Source organism: Nicotiana tabacum, chromosome 18, assembly GCF_000715075.1.
Source record: "Nicotiana tabacum cultivar K326 chromosome 18, ASM71507v2, whole genome shotgun sequence".
NCBI lineage: Eukaryota > Viridiplantae > Streptophyta > Magnoliopsida > Solanales > Solanaceae > Nicotiana > Nicotiana tabacum.
Genome location: NC_134097.1, coordinates 26,827,252 through 26,844,878, shown reverse-complemented (window position 1 = coordinate 26,844,878; position 17,627 = coordinate 26,827,252). Strand labels below are relative to the sequence as shown.

Below are 17,627 nucleotides of genomic sequence, written 5' to 3'. Positions count from 1 at the left end.
TATCATCAATGAAGACAATCATGAACGAATCAAGATAAGGCCGGAACACGTTGTTTATCAAAGGCATAAACGCTGTTGGGGCATTGGTCAGCGCAAAGGACAACACCAAGAACTCATAATGACCATACCAGGTCCTGAAAGCTGTCTTAAGAATATCCGAGTCCCTGATCTTCAACTGGTGCTAACCTGAACGGAGTTCAATCTTGGAGAACACTCTCGCTCCCTGAAGCTGGTCAAACAAATCATCAATGCGAGGCAAAGGATATTTGTTCTTAATTGTTACTTTATTCAATTGCCTATAATCAATGCACATTCTCATTGTGCCATCCTTCTTCTTCACAAACAAAACCGGCATACCCCAAGGTGACACACTAGGCCGGATGAACCCCTTATCTAAGAGTTCCTGAAGATGCTCCTTCAATTTCTTCCACTCCTCTTGTTCCATACGATATGGCAGAATAGAAATGGGTTGAGTGCCCGGCACTAGGTCAATACCAAAATCAATATCCCTGTCTGGTGGCATGCCCGGTAGGTTTACAGGAAACACATCAGGAAAATCCCTCACAACTGGAACAGAATCAATACTGGGAGTCTCAGCTCCGACATCCCTCACAAATGCTAGATATGAAAGACAACCCTTCCTAACCATACGTTGGGATTTCAAGAATGAGATCACTCAACTAGGAACATAATCAGTCACACCTCGCCACTCGATCCGTGGCATATCGGGCATAGCCAAGGTAACTGTCTTAGCTTGACAGTCTAGAATAGCATGACACGGAGATAACCAAATCCATGCCCAAAATGACATTAAAATCCACCATGCTCAATAATAATAGATCCACTCGGGTATCCAAGCCCCCAATAGTCACGACACACGACCGGTACACACAGTCTACAACAATAGTATCGCCCACCGAGGTAGATACATGAACAGGTAAAGCAAGAAACTCATGGGGCGTACCCAAATAACGAGCAAAGTATGATGACACATAAGAAAAGGTGGAATCGGGATCAAATAATACAGAGTCATCTATGTGGCAGACTGAAATAATACCTATGATAACAGCATCTGAAGCAATAGCATCGGGTCTGCCTGGGAGTGTATAGAAATGGGACTGACCGCCCCCTAATCGACCTCCCCTTCTGGGGAGACCCCTAGCTGACTGACCTCCACCCCTAGCTGGCTGAGCGGGTGGGGGTGAAGAAACTGGTACTGAAGCCGATGACTGACCCCTCTGCTAGGACGAACTAGCAACACGATAAGGACACTGCCTCCACACGTGGACCATCTCACCACACTCATAACAACTCCCAGGTGTTGTAGAAGGGGACTGAAGGGAATCCCTCGCACTGGAGTGACTAGTAGATGCACTCGGCATAGAAGAGCCCTGAACCGATAGAGCACGGGATGAACTCTGAGCTGGAAGGGCGCTGAGTGATGACTGGCCCTGTTGAGATCCATGATAACCATAACCCGAAGATACCCCACGATAACTTGGGCGAGCTGACTGATAAGGCCTAAATGGACGACCCATGTTGTGCTGAGACTGGCCCCTCGAAGGAGCACCACTATAGTTGCCAGATCCTTGAGGCCTCTTGGCCTCCCTCTCCTCTTGCTCCTGACGGCAAACCGTCTCAATCTCATGGGTGATATCCACAACCTCCTCGAAGGTAGCACTAGTCACCCTCTCCCTGGTCATAAATATACGGAGATGATAAGTAAGACCATCAACAAACCTCATGATCCTCTCTCGATCCGTCGGAACCATCCAGATGGCATGATGGGCCAACTTAGAAAACCTCAACTAATACTGTGACACAGTCATATCCTCCTGTTGCAACCACTCAAACTACATACGCAACTCCTTTCTGCGGGACTGCGGCACATACTTCTCCAGGAAGAGAACGGAGAACTACTGCCAGGAAAGGGGTACTGCAAAAACAGGCCTATGCCTCTCAAAATCCTCCCAGCAGGTGAAAGCAGCTCCTGAAAACTGATAGGTGGTAAAAGCAACCCCGCTAGTCTCCAAAATACCTACAGTACGAAGCATTCTCTAACACTTATCCAAAAAGCCTTAGGCATCCTCGCCCTCTGTGCCACTGAAGGTCGGAGGTTGCAATCTACCAAATCTCTCCAACCTACGTTGCTCATCCTCCGGCATGACAGGAACCACATAGTCCTGAACAGCTGCAACTGGCTGGGCTGGATGTGCCCCCGGCGTCTGAAGTCCCTGCACGACCTGCTCAAGGGTGCAAGCGGCGGGAGTCTAATTGCCTCCCCCGGCTTGTGAAGTAGCTGCGGCTGTAGTAGCTAAAATCGCCTGAGCCAGGTCAGTGCAAACTGATAAGATCTGTGCCAAGGCCTCCTGAAGACCCGGAATCACGATGGGCACAGCTGGTTCCTAAACTGGTGCTGCTGGAGCATCCATAGCTGGAACCTGATCCTGAGCTGGGGCAGCTGGTGGATCTATAGGTGCTGCCTTTGCTGCTCTGCCACGACCACGACTGCGTCCACGGCCTCTGGTGGTCTCAGCTGGTGGCACTGGTGGTCGTCCACCCCCATCTGGTAGCGTGTGTCCTCACCATCTGTGAGAGAATAGAAGAACAGAGGTTTATAATCGGATCAGCAAGTTCGCACGATAAGAATTTCAAGAATATGAAGTTTTTTCCTAAAGGTTCTACAGCCTCTCGAGGATAAATACAGACGTCTCTGTACCGATCCGTGAGACTCTACTAAACCTGCTCATGACTCGTGACCTATGTAACCTAGGCTATGATACCAACTTGTCACGACCCTAACCCTGAACCCCGTCGTGATGGCGCCTCTCGTGAAGACAAGGCCAGCCAGTTTAACCTAATTCATCTTTTAAAACAGTTAATCAACACAAAATAGTCTAAACATGATTTAATAATACTAAATAGCGGAAATATCGATAACAATGCGGAAAAAAAAATATCCAACCCGACACAACCCTAACCGGGGTATCACAAATCACGAGCATCTATAGGTCATAATACTAGTCTGCTAAAATCCAATAACTAGTACAAATGTTTGGAGGGGAAATAGAAATGATAAAATAGTAGAGACACGGGGTTGCGGATGTCAACAGCTACCTCGTAGCCTCCGAAAGGCCCGCCTGGAACTGGAAGAAAATCAACACTCCGAAGCGGAACTAGCTATGCCTGAATCTGCACACAAGGTGCAGGGAGTAAAGTGAGTACTCCAACTCAGTGAGTAACAAATGTAAATAATGACTGAAAGTAAGAAAACACGTAGAACACAAGGCATTCTATAATGAAGCAGTAAATCATTTAAAATCAGTAAAACCAGTAAAAGCCAAGTAAAATTCTCGTTAACCAGTAAAACAAGTAATTGACAGATAATTGAAATAAAATAAACAAATAAAAATTTGCCCCTTGGGCACAGTATCAACAACTCCACCCCTCGGGCTCAATCTTAGAACGAAACCAGCCCCTCGGGCTCAATCTCACATCACAATGGGTACCTGCACTTACTGGAGGTGTACAGACTCCAGGAGGGGCCCCTTACAGCCCAAGCGCAATAACAAGTCATCTCGTGGCATCAAATCTAGGGCCTTGGCCTCATATCAATCAAGCCATCTCGTGGCATACATATCTCAGGCCCTTGGCCTCCAATCAGTATCAGTGTGTCCTCACAATACAGGCCTCGTCCTTACTTAGTCAAAAATCATCACAATCCCCTCGGGCAATAGTAAAACAGTATTTCTCAGCCCAAACATCATTTAAAATGTCATTTAAGTATTAAAACTGAGTAAACATGGTTGATTAGTAAAAACAGTGGAAATTAATAAGATTGAGTTCAAGTAATAAGTCAAAAAAGTGAGGAAATAGTAATAAAAATCCCCGAAGGATTCCAATAGTTAGCACGCAACCTAAATATGGCATTTAGCCCAAATAATGAGGATAGGAAATAGTTTTAGTCAAATATGCGGTAAAACCGTCCATCGGGATGAACCAAGTCATAATTCCCAAAAGTGCACGACCCCACGCTCGTCATCAAGCGTGTGTCTCACCTCAATAGCACTACGATGTGCAATCCGAGGTTTCAACCCCTAAGAGAATCATTTACAATTATTACTCACCTCGAACCGGCTAAATCTCTAGCTCTCGACGCCTTTGCCCCTCGACTCGGTCTCCACACGCGTCGAATCTATCCAAAATCAGAACGAGAACGTCAAAATATGCTAAGGGAACAAAGCCCAAGCGAAAACAATCAATAAAGAGCACAAATCCTGAAATTAGCAAAACCCGGTCCCACTTCTTAAAACTTCGAAATTTTCACATCATTAGATTCCTCATCTCCTCACGAGTTCATACATATCAGAAGTCCTCAATTCTGACCCCAAATGATCCTTCAAATCCCAACTCAAAAGTCCAATTTCTCAAGCCCTATTTCTTCCATTTTTAGCTTAAGTTAACATGATATTTCTAGGTAGATTTCACAATAGAATCGAGTTTTAAGTCTGAAACACTTACCTCCAAACGTTTCCCCTTGAATTCCTCTTCAATCTCTTTCAAAAAGCTCCCAAAATGACCAACTATGGAGGAAATGAGCCCCAAAATTGCGGATGAAACGAATTAAAAACATTCTGCCCAGGCCTGACTTCCCTTCTTCGTGAACACGGTCAATCCCTCACGTTCGCAAAGCACAAACTTACGTTTACCAAAAATTCTTCTTCGCGAACGCGATACCTCATCACAAACACATTGCTTTACCATGCACACCCTTCACGAACATGTCCTAGACATCACGAACGCGGTGGGCAAATTGACCTCCACCTAGCTGACCTCTACGCGATCGCGAGGCTCCTGTCGCGAACGGGAAAGCAAAACCACATCAACCTCTTCTGACACGAAGTCTCTCTCGCGAACGCAAAGAGTAAAGTCCTTCAACTGCTGAACCTGCATTTTCTGCAATTTTCTGAACTCTCAAATGATCCGATTGACCACCCGAAACTCACCCGAGGCCCCCGGGACCTCAATCAATAGCACCAACACATCCTAAAACCTTATTCAAACTTGTTTCAATCATCAAAACACCTCAAACAACATCAAATGACCCAAAACACATCGGATTCAAGCCTAAGTTTCTAAAATCTTCCAAAATACGCTTTCGATCAAAAACTCAACCAACCCATATCTGAATGACCTGAAATTTTGCACATACATACCAAATGACACAACGAAGCTACTGCAACTCTTGGAATTCCATTTCGACCCCTATATTAAAATCTCACCTATCAACCGGAAATCGCCAAAATCTCAACTTTGCCAATTCAAGCCTAAATCTACTCCAAACCTTCGAAACCGATTCCGATCACACTCCTAAGTCACAAATCACCTCCCTAAGCTAACCGAATCATCGGAACTCACATCTAAGCCCTCTAACACATAAGTCAACAACCGGTTGACTTTTTCCAACTCAAACTTCCTTAAAAGAGACTAAGTGTCTCAAACCTTGTCAAGACCATTCCGAATTCGATCCGACCAACCCAATACCACAAAAAACGGATAACAAAGCATAAAGAAATAGAAATGGGGAAAACGAAGCGGTAACTCATAAGACGACTGGTCGGGTCGTCACAACTCCAGACCCAATGGAAAGATGCTTGGCCAAATCAAGCACCATACAAGATGATGATCCCATTATCAAAAGAGAAGCTGAAATATTGAAAAAAGATTATGAGGATTGGGAGATGCAACCAAAAGAAGTTCAACCAAAAATTAAACTCAAAATTCTTTCATCTCGTTTAAAATATGCTTATCTTGAAAAAGAACAATGTCCAGTGATTATTTCATCTTTTTTTTACTGTAGAACAAGAAGAAAGATTAATTGAAGTCTTGAAAACACATAAAGGAGCCTTAAGGTAGGCTATAGCAGATATCAAAGGGATTAGTCCAGCTATTTGTACTCACAGAATCCTCATGGAGGATAGCTACAAGCCAATAGTCCAACCTCAAAGGAGATTGAATCTAGCAATGCATGAAGTAGTAAAAAGGGAGATTGTAAAAATTTTGGCAGCAGGTATCATTTATCCTATTTCAGACAGTCCTTGGGTAAGTCCTGTTCAGGTAGTGCCAAAGAAAGGAGGTATGACAGTTATTAAAAATGAAAATAATAAACTCATACCTACCAGGAATGTCACAGGATGGAGAGTCTGTATTGATTATAGATGTCTCAATGATGTTACTAGAAAAGATCATTTTCCTTTGACATTTATTGATCAAATGTTGGAAAGAATTGCAGGATATGGGTTTTATTGTTTTCTTGATGGCTATTCAGGGTATAACCAGATACCAATTGCACCAGAAGATCAAGATAAGACAACATTCACATGTCCTCATGTAACATATGCTTATAGGAGAATGTCATTTGGTTTGTGCAACGCCCCTGCTACATTTCACCATTACATGTCAGCAATTTTCTCTGACATGACCGAGAAATTTCTCGAGATTTTTATGGATGATTTTACACTATTTGGAAAAATATTTGAGGATTGTCTTTATCACTTGACTTTAGTTCTTAAGAGATGTGAAGAGACAAACTTGATTCTTAATTGGGAAAAATATCATTTTGTGGTTACTGAGGGAATTGTTTTAGGACATAAAATCACTGCTAAAATGATAGAAGTTGATAAGGCTAAAATTGATCTTATAGCAGGATTACCCCCTCCCACAACTGTTAAAGGCATTAGAAGTTTTTTAGGTCATGTAGGTTTTTACAAATGGTTCATAAAAGATTTTTCAAAAATTTCAAAACCGCTGACTAGCCTCTTGATGAAATATACTAAGTTTAATTTTTCACGTGATTTCTAGATGCATTTGAGACCCTTAAGAAAAAGTTATCAACTGCCCCTGTAGTCGTGTCCCCTGACTGGAATCAACCTTTTGAGGTTATGTGTGATGTTAGTAATATAGCAGTAGGAGTTGTTTTAGGCCAGAGAAAGGATAAGATTTTCCATCCCATTTACTATGCTAGTAGAACAATGAATGAGGCTTAACTTAATTATGCCACAACAGAGAAAGAGTTACTAGCAGTAGTATTTGCATTTGATAAATTTCGTCCATATTTGATAGGAACTAAGGTCACAATTTTCACTGATCATGCAGCTTTGAAATACCTCTTAGCAAAGAAAGATGCTAGACCTAGATTGTTAAGATGGATTTTACTTCTGCAAGAATTTGACCTTGAGATAAAATATAAAAAAGGAACAAAGAATCATGTAGCTGACCATTTGTCTAGATTGGAAAATCCTCCCCTTGAGTTTAGTGAGATAAAGGAAGAATTTCCTGATGAACATATTTTTTCAATCGACTTAGTAGTGACTCAACCACCCTGGTTTGCAGATATTGCAAACTACTTGGTTGGAAAGTGGATATCCCAAGATCTTTCATACCAACAAAGGAAAAAACTTATATCTGATGCTAAGTATTTTCTGTGGAATGAACTTTACTTGTTAAATTTTGTGCAGATAATATCATTAGAAAATGTGTACTTGAAGAAGAGATGACTAAAATTTTATATCACTGCCATGATAGAGCAGTTGGAGGTCATTACGCAGCAAATCAAATAGCTTTTAAGGTTTTGGAAGCTGGATTCTTCTGGCCGGCACTCTTTAAAGATGCTCAAACATATGTTGCACAATGTGATAGGTGTCAGAGAACAGGTAACATCACTAAAAGAGATGAAATGCCATTGCAATCGATACAGGTATGTGAAATATTTGATGTTTGGGGAATAGATTTCATGGGACCTTTTCTTCTTCTCACTCTTTTGAATATATTCTTGCGGCTATGGATTATGTGTAATATGGGTTGAAGCAATCCCCACAAGAAAGAATGATGCTCGTACATTGTGCAGTTTTCTCAAGAAAAATATTTTTACTAGATTTGGCACACCACGAGTCATCATTAGTGACCAAGGAACTCATTTCATGAACAAGCAATTCTCTACTTTGCTATCAAAATATAGTGTGACTCATAAAACGGGAACACCGTATCATGCTCAATCTCAAGGACAAGTTGAAGTTTCGAACCGCAAGTTAAAAAGAATTCTTGAGAAGACAGTTGGAATTTCTAGGAAAGACTGGTCTTTAAAATTAGATGATGCATTATGGGCTTACCGAACAGCGTTCAAAACGCCAATTGGAACATCCCCATATAGACTAGTCTTTGGAAAAGCTTGTCATTTGCCGGTTGAATTAGAGTACAAAGCTTTTTGAGCATTGAAAGTGCTAAACTTTGATTTGACCTTTGCGGGTAAAAATAGATTTTTTTCAGGTTCATGAATTAGAAGAGCTGAGGTTGGAAGCCTATGAAAATGCCAGAATTTTCAAAGAAAAAACAAAAATATGGCATGACAAGTTGATCCGACAAAAGAGTTTCAAAATTGGAGATAAGGTACTTCTTTACAATAGCCGACAGGCTATTCCTTGAAAAATTAAAATCCAGATGGATAGTTCCTTACAATGTTACAAATGTTACTTCATATGGTGCTATTGAGATTCAACAGATTAGTGATGGAGACGAATTTAAAGTAAATGGTCACAGACTAAAATTATATTTTGGAGGGTAATTTGAGAAACAACCATCAGTTACTCTAATTGAATGAAGAATCATGTAGAAAATAAGTCGAGCTGACGACATTAAACTCAGAACTACATTTTCCTACTCGTAGCCATTGAGGGTGAAGCAATGGAGTCTTATAAGTCCCGTAGAAATTTGCAAAATAAAATTGCTTAGCCAATTGATCTGGTTAATATCCAGGTTATTGTACAGCCAGAATATTTTATGAAGGCCTCTATAAAAACAGAGTCACATATACATGAGTAATTTCATGGTGATCGGTATGCTTATGTAACTGGTTGGTTAACCGTTTAATTGTGCAAATTAATTATTGGCTCAGGTAATTTTTTTTTGGTTTATATTTAAACCAAGACCAAATGAATGATAAGCTCTTAAATTATTCAATTTATTATACATAGAATATGTGTGTCACAGTTTCTTTCAAGCTTTTTCTGTGATTGTAAATTTGAAAGCCAAATTTTTTTTTATTGTCTTTGTACATGTAGAATAAATTTTTTTACCTCTATATGTCTTTCAATTATAAATATAAATATTCTATCAAATAATTAAATATATATAGTTATCTATCTTTTACATGTTACAATTTTATACATAAAAAAAATTATTAGTGTGAGCTCTCTAATAAATATACAAATAATAATATCTGTATAATGTGTTTATATAAATATGTATAAAGATTATACTCAATATAATATATATACACATAATAAGTAACGATTCTAGCTCATTTACTAAAACAAAGTATTACATTAACCATCTTTTATATAGATTTTTCAAAAAAAAATATATATATATAAGAAGAAAATATCTAAAAGAAGGAAGAAAGTACATAGTACTCTGTTATGATGCGTAAAGCAATGCAAGAATTTTGGGATAGAGACCATAATGTGTACTTCCGGTAATCTATCATAGATTAATACTCCCTTTGTTCTAGTTTACAGTTTACCTGAACCTATTTTCTTTTTGGCTCGTTCCAAAAAGAATAAACTCTTTTAAATTTGGTAACAATTTAGCTTAAACTTACAATGCTACCCTTAATGAGAAGCTTTTATAACCACACAAATACTTTGGGTCTTATTTGGACTTGTTTAGGACCACAAATTCTAAAAATCTTTATTTTTTTCTTAAATTTCGTGTTCAGATAAACAGGTTCGCATAAATTGAAAATAAGAGAATAGTATTTTGTATTAGTATATTTTTTTTCTTAAGCTTATAAAGTATTCTCCTTGGGACCATTTAGAATATACAACCCTAGTCTTTTATCATATTCCCCTCTTTAACCCATCCAGCAGTAACTAAAACACACAGAAATCATCTTCTTCGTTCTTTCTCTTTTGCAAATCTCTCATCACCATTTCCATATGGCCAACAAAAAAAATCCATTCCCCAAAGCTTCACGCAAAAATGGACAGAGAAGTCCAAATCCTATTGAAGAAAAAGGAATGGAATTTTTTTCTGAAGATGGTGATTTTGATGAAACCATAGTAGAGATAATAAAGCACTATAAATGGGAATTTTTTGTGCATCCTCCTGGAGATTTCTGCTTGGAGCTAGTTTTGGAGTTCTATAGGAATCTTAACCAAGAAAATACTGAATCTTCAGTCATGGGAAGAAGAATCAACTTTTCCCCTGAGACCATTAACCACAGTTTTGGTCTCGAGTCAGTCAATAATGAGTTGACGCACCTTCTGTTAGCTGCACCAGATTGGGAGGAAGTCGAAGGGAAATTATGCCCATTTGGTGCGAATTGGGTGTTAAAGCCTAGTGGAGAGCGGAAGTATTTGATTGGAACTAACATTGGGTACAGAAGCAGACCATGGGTAAGTTGCTAATGCCAAATACTAATAATTCTATTGTTTTATCACCCAGAGTGCTACTACTTTATGCCATATGCACTCGTCTGCCACTTGATGTTGGAACTATCATCAATAGCAATATCAAGGCATGTGTAGATGATCCAAGTGCGAGGAGCATTTTCTTTCCTTCAACAATAATTGCTTTATTGAGACACTTTGGTGTGTATCCACTCCCCCAAATGGTTGTCACACCTTCTTCAATGATGATTACAAAAAAAAATTGGAGTCGATGTGATGAAACAGATGGTCCAAGGAAAGAATCGGGGCAAGAGAAAGGACAAGGCAAGCATATCCAAATGCACAACTAACACTTATGAGGCAATTGGTCCAGCAAATGGTGCAACTTGCTGTAAAGCATGAAACAATGGAAAGGGAGTTTCGCAGAGGTGAGCATATTAATATGCAGAACACAGTGTATAATTCTTCTCTTGGTTGTGATTTTTCCAATATGATGCGTACCATAGGTGAAATTTGGGGATTTCATGATTTGCCTCTTTTTCCACCAATAAGATGGTTAGATCCTGCTACTACACCAATTCCACGTTTTTTTTTGTGAAGACGATGTCTTGCAAACCCAACAGACATTACGTGATGAAATGCTCGAACCAGTGATACCACCTAAAGTTGATGTTCCGAATGGTTCAGATGCAATGTCTGCTCAAAGCAGTAATATTTTCAAAATTTTGCCACATCTGGAAGATATTACTACTTTTAATAATCTTGAAAGTATTTCAGCCTGTTCATAATGTAAAAGGTAAAGCAATTGTGATTGATGAAAGTACTCCACGTCAGAAAAAAAAAAACAAAGAGGCTAAGAGAAGTAATTGAAAAAGGAAAGGGAGTCCTAACAGAAGAATCTTCGGATTCGGAGGATGAGGGCTAAGAGATGAAGGGAATATCTCTCGCGCTTCGGGAGAATGAAACGTTTAAGTGTGGGGGAACTTTAGGTTTTTGGGAAAGAGGAAATATGCAAATATGTTATTGTTTCTTAGTGTTTATATAGTACCTAGTTGTTGATGCAGCTGGTAAGTATAAGTTTTTGTTAGTACCAAGCTGTGAAATTTCTGCATGTTCTTAGAACGTTTGCTTGCTGACAGGTACGTACTTTTGCTAGTATCAGCTAAGAATAGTTGTGTCACGATCCCGGTTCGGCCTCCGTGAACCATCGTGACGGCACCTAGTCTCTACGATTAGGTAAGCCTAATTTGCGGAAGAAAACCAAAATTTGCGGAAATTAAAACAGTTTAAAACAGAAATAAAGTAGTAACAGTGTTTAAATGTGCCGCTCGGCTTACACCATGTTTAACTCTCAATACCAATACAGAAATCCAAGACCCGAAAACCCACAAATCACAAGCTAAGATCAATACTACATAACTCTAACTCCGGAATGTCTAATAAGAACAGAAAAGTACGGAAGAGCTAAATACTAAAAGCAGGAATAGAAAGGAATTTCTCGGTCTGTGGACGCGGCAGATGTACCTCGATGTCTCTAGAGCAGTCGCCTCCCTCAAAGATGGTAGGCCTGAGTAGCAGTACCTGGATCTGCACATGAAAACATGCGCAGAAGGGGCATGAGTACACCATAGCGGTACTCAGTAAATGTCAAGCCTAACCTCGGTTGGGTAGTGACGAGTAAGGTCAGGGCCCTACTGAGATTAAATAAATAATAAGATGACAGGATAAAATAAGCTGTACAATTGAGAATCTACAGTAAGAATCTATACAGGATGATAAGAGTACAATAACGGAACCAGAGATAAAGGCAAACCACAAGGAAATGCCATTCATAGCAAGGGTGATAACCGGGGATCTCTTGGTATCCTCAATGTATGCTAGGGATCTCTTGGTATCCTCAATATGTGTTAGGGATCTTTTGGTATTCCGAGAATCTCTTGGTATTCTCAATGTATGCTAGGGATCTCTTGGTATCCCGAGGATCTCTTGGTATCCTCAATATATGATAGGGATCTCTTGGTATCCCGAGGATCTCTTGGTATCCTCAATATACGTGCCAGGGATCTCCCGGGATGCCGTCCCGTAATCCCAAATTAAAAACACACAGAAGCAACATAAGAATACTCAATTAAATGCTAAATTCGAATCAAGTAAACAGTTAATTCTAGTCTAATATGCTTCATGTAATGCAATTAAATCAGTTTAAGCAAATAGGCAATTAAGTCAACTAAACCTGCTTTTCTAAACTACAACAGGCTAAATTCGCAAGTAGAATAAAACGGGAAAAAGGAACTCAATTGAAATACTTGAAGAAAAATCGGATTTTCAACAATTAGCTCAAGTATGCACTCGTCACCTCACGTACAAGGCATTTCAATTATCGAATATATCATATCCTAAGGGGAAGGTCCCCCGCACAAGGTTAGACAAACCACTTACCTCAAACCGGCTTAAAATCAATCTGAAACCACGCTTTTGCCACGAGTACTCGACTCCAAATGGCCCAAATATATTCAATTCAATTTCATAATATAAATAACACTTCAAGTAACTGATTCTACAATTAAATTCTAAGTTAATACGCGAAATTATGTAAAATGACCAAAATGCCCTCAGGCCCACGTCTCAAAATCGGGTAAAATTTATATTTCTAGAAACCTCGCACTCTCACAAGTCTAACCATATCAAAATTATCCAAATCCCATAACATTTCGACCCTCAAATCCTCAAATCTATCCGAGAGGGTTTTGAAACTCTTCCAACTAAATTCACATATTTAATGCCAAAGCTAGTAGTAGATTCGAATAATCTAACCAAAATAAAGTTAAGAACACTTACCCCTTTGTTTCTCTCGAAAATCGCCTCTTCCTGAGCTCCAAATTTGTAAAAATGGAAAGAACTTAAAACATTCTGTCCAGCAAGTTTCGCATCTGCGACCAGATGAGCCGCACCTGTGGTCCCGCAGGTGCGAGAAGAGATCACGCTTCTGTGGCAGTTTCCGCATCTGCGGACAAAGAGTCCGCTTCTGCGGACGCACTTCTACGATGGAGCGTCCGCTTCTGTGGCTCTATGCTGGCCCTCCCTTTTTTCCGCTTTTGCGATCTAATGGCCGCTTCTGCGGCTCCGCACCGGCGGAACCCAAACCGCAGGTGCGGTTATGACAGAAATCAGGTGAAGCTGCAACGTTCCAACTCCAAAATTCTTCCGTCAACCATCCGAAATCATTCTGAAGCCTCCGGGACCTCAACCAAAGGCACCAACAAGTCACAAACAACTATCCAAACTTGTATCAATCCTTAGAACACCTAAAACAACATCGGAACCTCGAATTAACCATGGATTCAAGCCTAAGAACTCTAAAATTCTCAAAATACGTTTTCGATCAAAAAGTCTATCAAACCTCGTCCGAATGACCTGAAATTTTGCACACATGTCACATTCAACACTACGGAGCTACTCCAACTTCCAGAATTCCATTCCGACCCTCAGATCAAAATCTCACTATCGGACCGGAAACTTCAAAAATTTAACTTTCGGCATTTCAAGCCTAAATTAGCTACGGATCTCCAAAATACAGTCCGAACACGCTCTTCAACCCGAAATCGCCCAACGGAGCTAATGGAACCATCAGATTTCCATTCTGAGGCCGTCCTCACACTGTTCCGACTATGGTCAATTTTCAAACACTTAAGCTCTCATTTAGGGACTAAGTGTCCCAAAACTCTCCGAAACTCAAAACCGAACATCCCGGCAAATCAAAATAGCATAATTAAACTTGGGAAAAGCAGTTAATAGGGGTTGGGGCGTTAATTCTTAAGACGACCGGCCGGGTCGTCACAAGTTGGAACATATCAAGACGTTCCCGTGTAAATTAAGTACTTTTTAAGTTAATGTAAATACTACGTTTTAAGTAATATTGTTTTAATTTTTTTTGACTGTACATTAATATAGTTTCATATTTATATATAGATGGACCTTTGGACTATTTTACTGTAGGGTGTTACTGCCCTTAATTCTCTATGCAAAAATACCCATAGAGAGTCAGAGAATGGACACATCTAATAGGACAACTTTTGCTAGAATCACTTTTTATTTTTTTTATTTGTGCAGGTAGAGCAAGGCCAACACATATTTGACAAAAGCTGTTTTTTCTTCTTCTTCATGTTGGCACATTTATTGTGAATGTGTTTTTCAGTTATAAAGAATTAAGATATCTTCATTATAAAGATGGCCAAAGGTTGTGCAAATGCTTTCACTGATTATACAAGTTGGTATGGATTCACCATGAGTGTTCATTCTCTTTATTTTTATGACATTCTCAATATCTTTTGGTGATATTACATATTATGGTACATTAACTGTTTTGGTTTCATTGTTGAAGAAGAAGTTAAACATGAAAGAAAAATGAATCCAAGATACAAAAGTGACAAACATATGCCTGATGCATCAAACCTCCATCATGTGACACATCGAGAGGTAAGTTTCTTTTTCTTAAAATAGATACATATGATCTTATAAGTATAGTTTTCCTGGTTTAGCTACTCTTTGTTATCTATACTCTCGCGGTTCCCTATAAATACAAATAAACTCATCCTTTTTTTATTCTTAATTATTGTTTTTGTATAATATTAAAGTTTTCAAATAATTATTCGCATGGTTTCAAACATATTTTTTTTTCATTTATGTCATATAACTTCCATGTTTGTATTTGGGTTTTTGTGATGGCAATAATGAATCTCCTAATATGAGAAATAGTTGGAATTGAGAAGCATTATGATCTCAACAAGTAGAATCAATAAAGCTTTGCTAGAACTTGCCCCAAATGTCTATCAAGACGAAATTATAGACAACATTGAGTTTTAAATGAAATTAGGCTTTCCTTGATCACTTTTTAGCTTCTCTGTTTCTACCACTACACACACACACATATTTTCCTTTAGCACCCAACTTTGAGCCTTATTAAAAAAAAAAAAGAAAAAAAAAAGAAAGGATAAACCAACTCTTCTTGATACACCATATTGGTTTAACCAAAGAAAAAAGATTTCTTCCCGCTATAATTGAGCAGAAATGGCTATTTAAGCACAGGATGAAGGAATACTTTTGATGTAAAGTTTGTATTCAGAGAAAGGTGGATTGGTTTGTATATAAAGTTTTAAAAAGAATGATGTGAATATCCTTCTCACACAAAAAAAATGACGTGAATATACTTATGGAATAAATTCTTGGTGTAAGAAGTTAAAACTTACGGAGAATGTTTATGTTGAAAGGAATGTTGACTTAATTGGTTTTAATCATGGGACTGAAGACATCTCTAGAGTTTATCTTCTTTGTATTAAGTTGTACTAGTTCCTTTGGTAAAATAATTGGCTCACATTATAAAGCTGGAAGGAACATAGTCACTATAAATATTTTATTTACCCTTACCCGCACTAAGCCTAACAATAAAAGCCTGAAAAAGTTCTAAAAAGATTTTAAAAATCAATGTTGATTCTACATTAGTGGAGATTGGCATGAAGGGCAAGCTTATGGACAATGTTTAAGAAACTCAAGGATTGTGATCATAATGTTATCAATCTCAAAAAGTTCGTCAAGGGAAGAGAGAAAATTTTTGTCAAACAAAAGCAGAAGTAGAAATAAGGTAAAGATTTGGTGACTTGAAAAATTTATAGGTTTTGAATGTTATGTGAATTTTTATTTTCTTACTTTTCTAGTCTACAAGAAACAATAATTACTAATAAAATAATTCTCCTCGAGGACGAGCAATGATTCAAGTATGGGGGAGTTTGATGACATATATTATATACTTAAAACTATACTATTTTAAATAAAGTATTTATATAATATTTCAATTCTCTATATTTTCTAACAATGTTTTGCAGGAGATAAGAATGCTATTAATTAAGCAAGAAAATGAAAGAAACAAGAAGGTCATAACATATTCACTCCACAATGCAAGAAGATCACTAAGCATCTTCTTCATGACGTATCTTCCTCGAGATACATCTTCCTCATGACATATTCTCCTCAAGATGCATCTTCCTCACCTGAGATCACAACACTTCAAGAAGAAATGTACTTCTATAAATAGAAGGCAACTCTATGTGTATGAGGCATCGAGGAAAAAGGAACAAAAGAGCCACTTTATTTTCTAAAGCTTTGGTCACTTATTCTTTCTTGTTCTTCTTTCATTACTTATAATTTTCCGATTTCCTAGTAGTATTAGTAATATAGGCCATATTATAGAAGTCCATTCTTTTTCAAATACTCGATAATAGAGTAGTGTCTTTTTGTTGGGATGGTTGATGAAGCTTGATATATAATTTTATAATAGTTTTCACAATTTTATTACATACTTGTGAGATTCTCTAGCTCCACTTTTATATTGTGCTGGGGTGTTAGATTTCAATCAGCCACATCTATCTATTTATTTCTCAAGTTTGTATTGATTTGTAATTCTCACGAAGCAAAATCAATACATACTGACTAGTGTGAATCAATAGATAAAGGGTAATTTTCAGCAATCTAGCATTCCAAATCTTGATTTTTGTTTACTTCAATTTTAATTCTCACGGAGGAGTTGTTATAAGAAATATCATTGATTTTGTAGTAAAAATATTTTTACGAAGTTTTTACTACCTCTTAGCACAATTCAGACAAGACACATATTTTGGTCTTATTGTCACTAGTCGTAAGTCAGTTAATAATATAACCTCAAGGAGTATTATTAATTGTTTACTTTCTAGTGAGCAAAACATAATTGTATTAGCAATAAGCAATTATTCATTAGTGAAATATATGTAGAAATTGAGATTTTATTATAAAAATATCGTCAAGTGAATTCAATGATTCCCACCACTTTTTAAATATAAATATTTCACAAGTTGTTTTTGTTTAAGTAATTTACAAATTCAAAATCCTACTCTTTTTATCAATTTAGTTCTCTCAAATAGTAGTATAAATATTACAAGTTTGTAGCATAGATTTTTCAATCTATGTGGGACGATATCTTAAACTATATTAGAATTTGACTAAGCACGAGCCGGAAAATCCTATACACATTGGCCTCGTCAATGTCTCTCATGAACCTTCTTGGTTTCATGTATATTCTATATATTCTTGTGCTTCCTGCTCTAATTTGTTCTTAGGGTTTATCTGATTTTGTTCAACACGTGTATTTATTAT

The 17,627-nt window shown here is 38.1% G+C and overlaps 1 long non-coding RNA gene across 2 annotated transcripts; it reads left to right on the top strand.

Moving 5' to 3' along the window:
• Window positions 1-9,831: 9,831 nt before the first annotated feature.
• On the top strand, window positions 9,832-16,741 carry LOC142172883 (uncharacterized). 2 transcript variants are annotated; one of them, XR_012701955.1, is made up of 3 exons: window positions 9,843-10,873; window positions 14,556-14,921; window positions 16,325-16,741. It is a non-coding gene; the product is annotated as an uncharacterized LOC142172883 (long non-coding RNA). The 2 variants fall into 2 exon arrangements; XR_012701954.1 differs by having other exon boundaries at window positions 9,832-10,873; window positions 14,556-16,741.
• The last annotated feature ends 886 nt before the right edge of the window (window positions 16,742-17,627 follow it).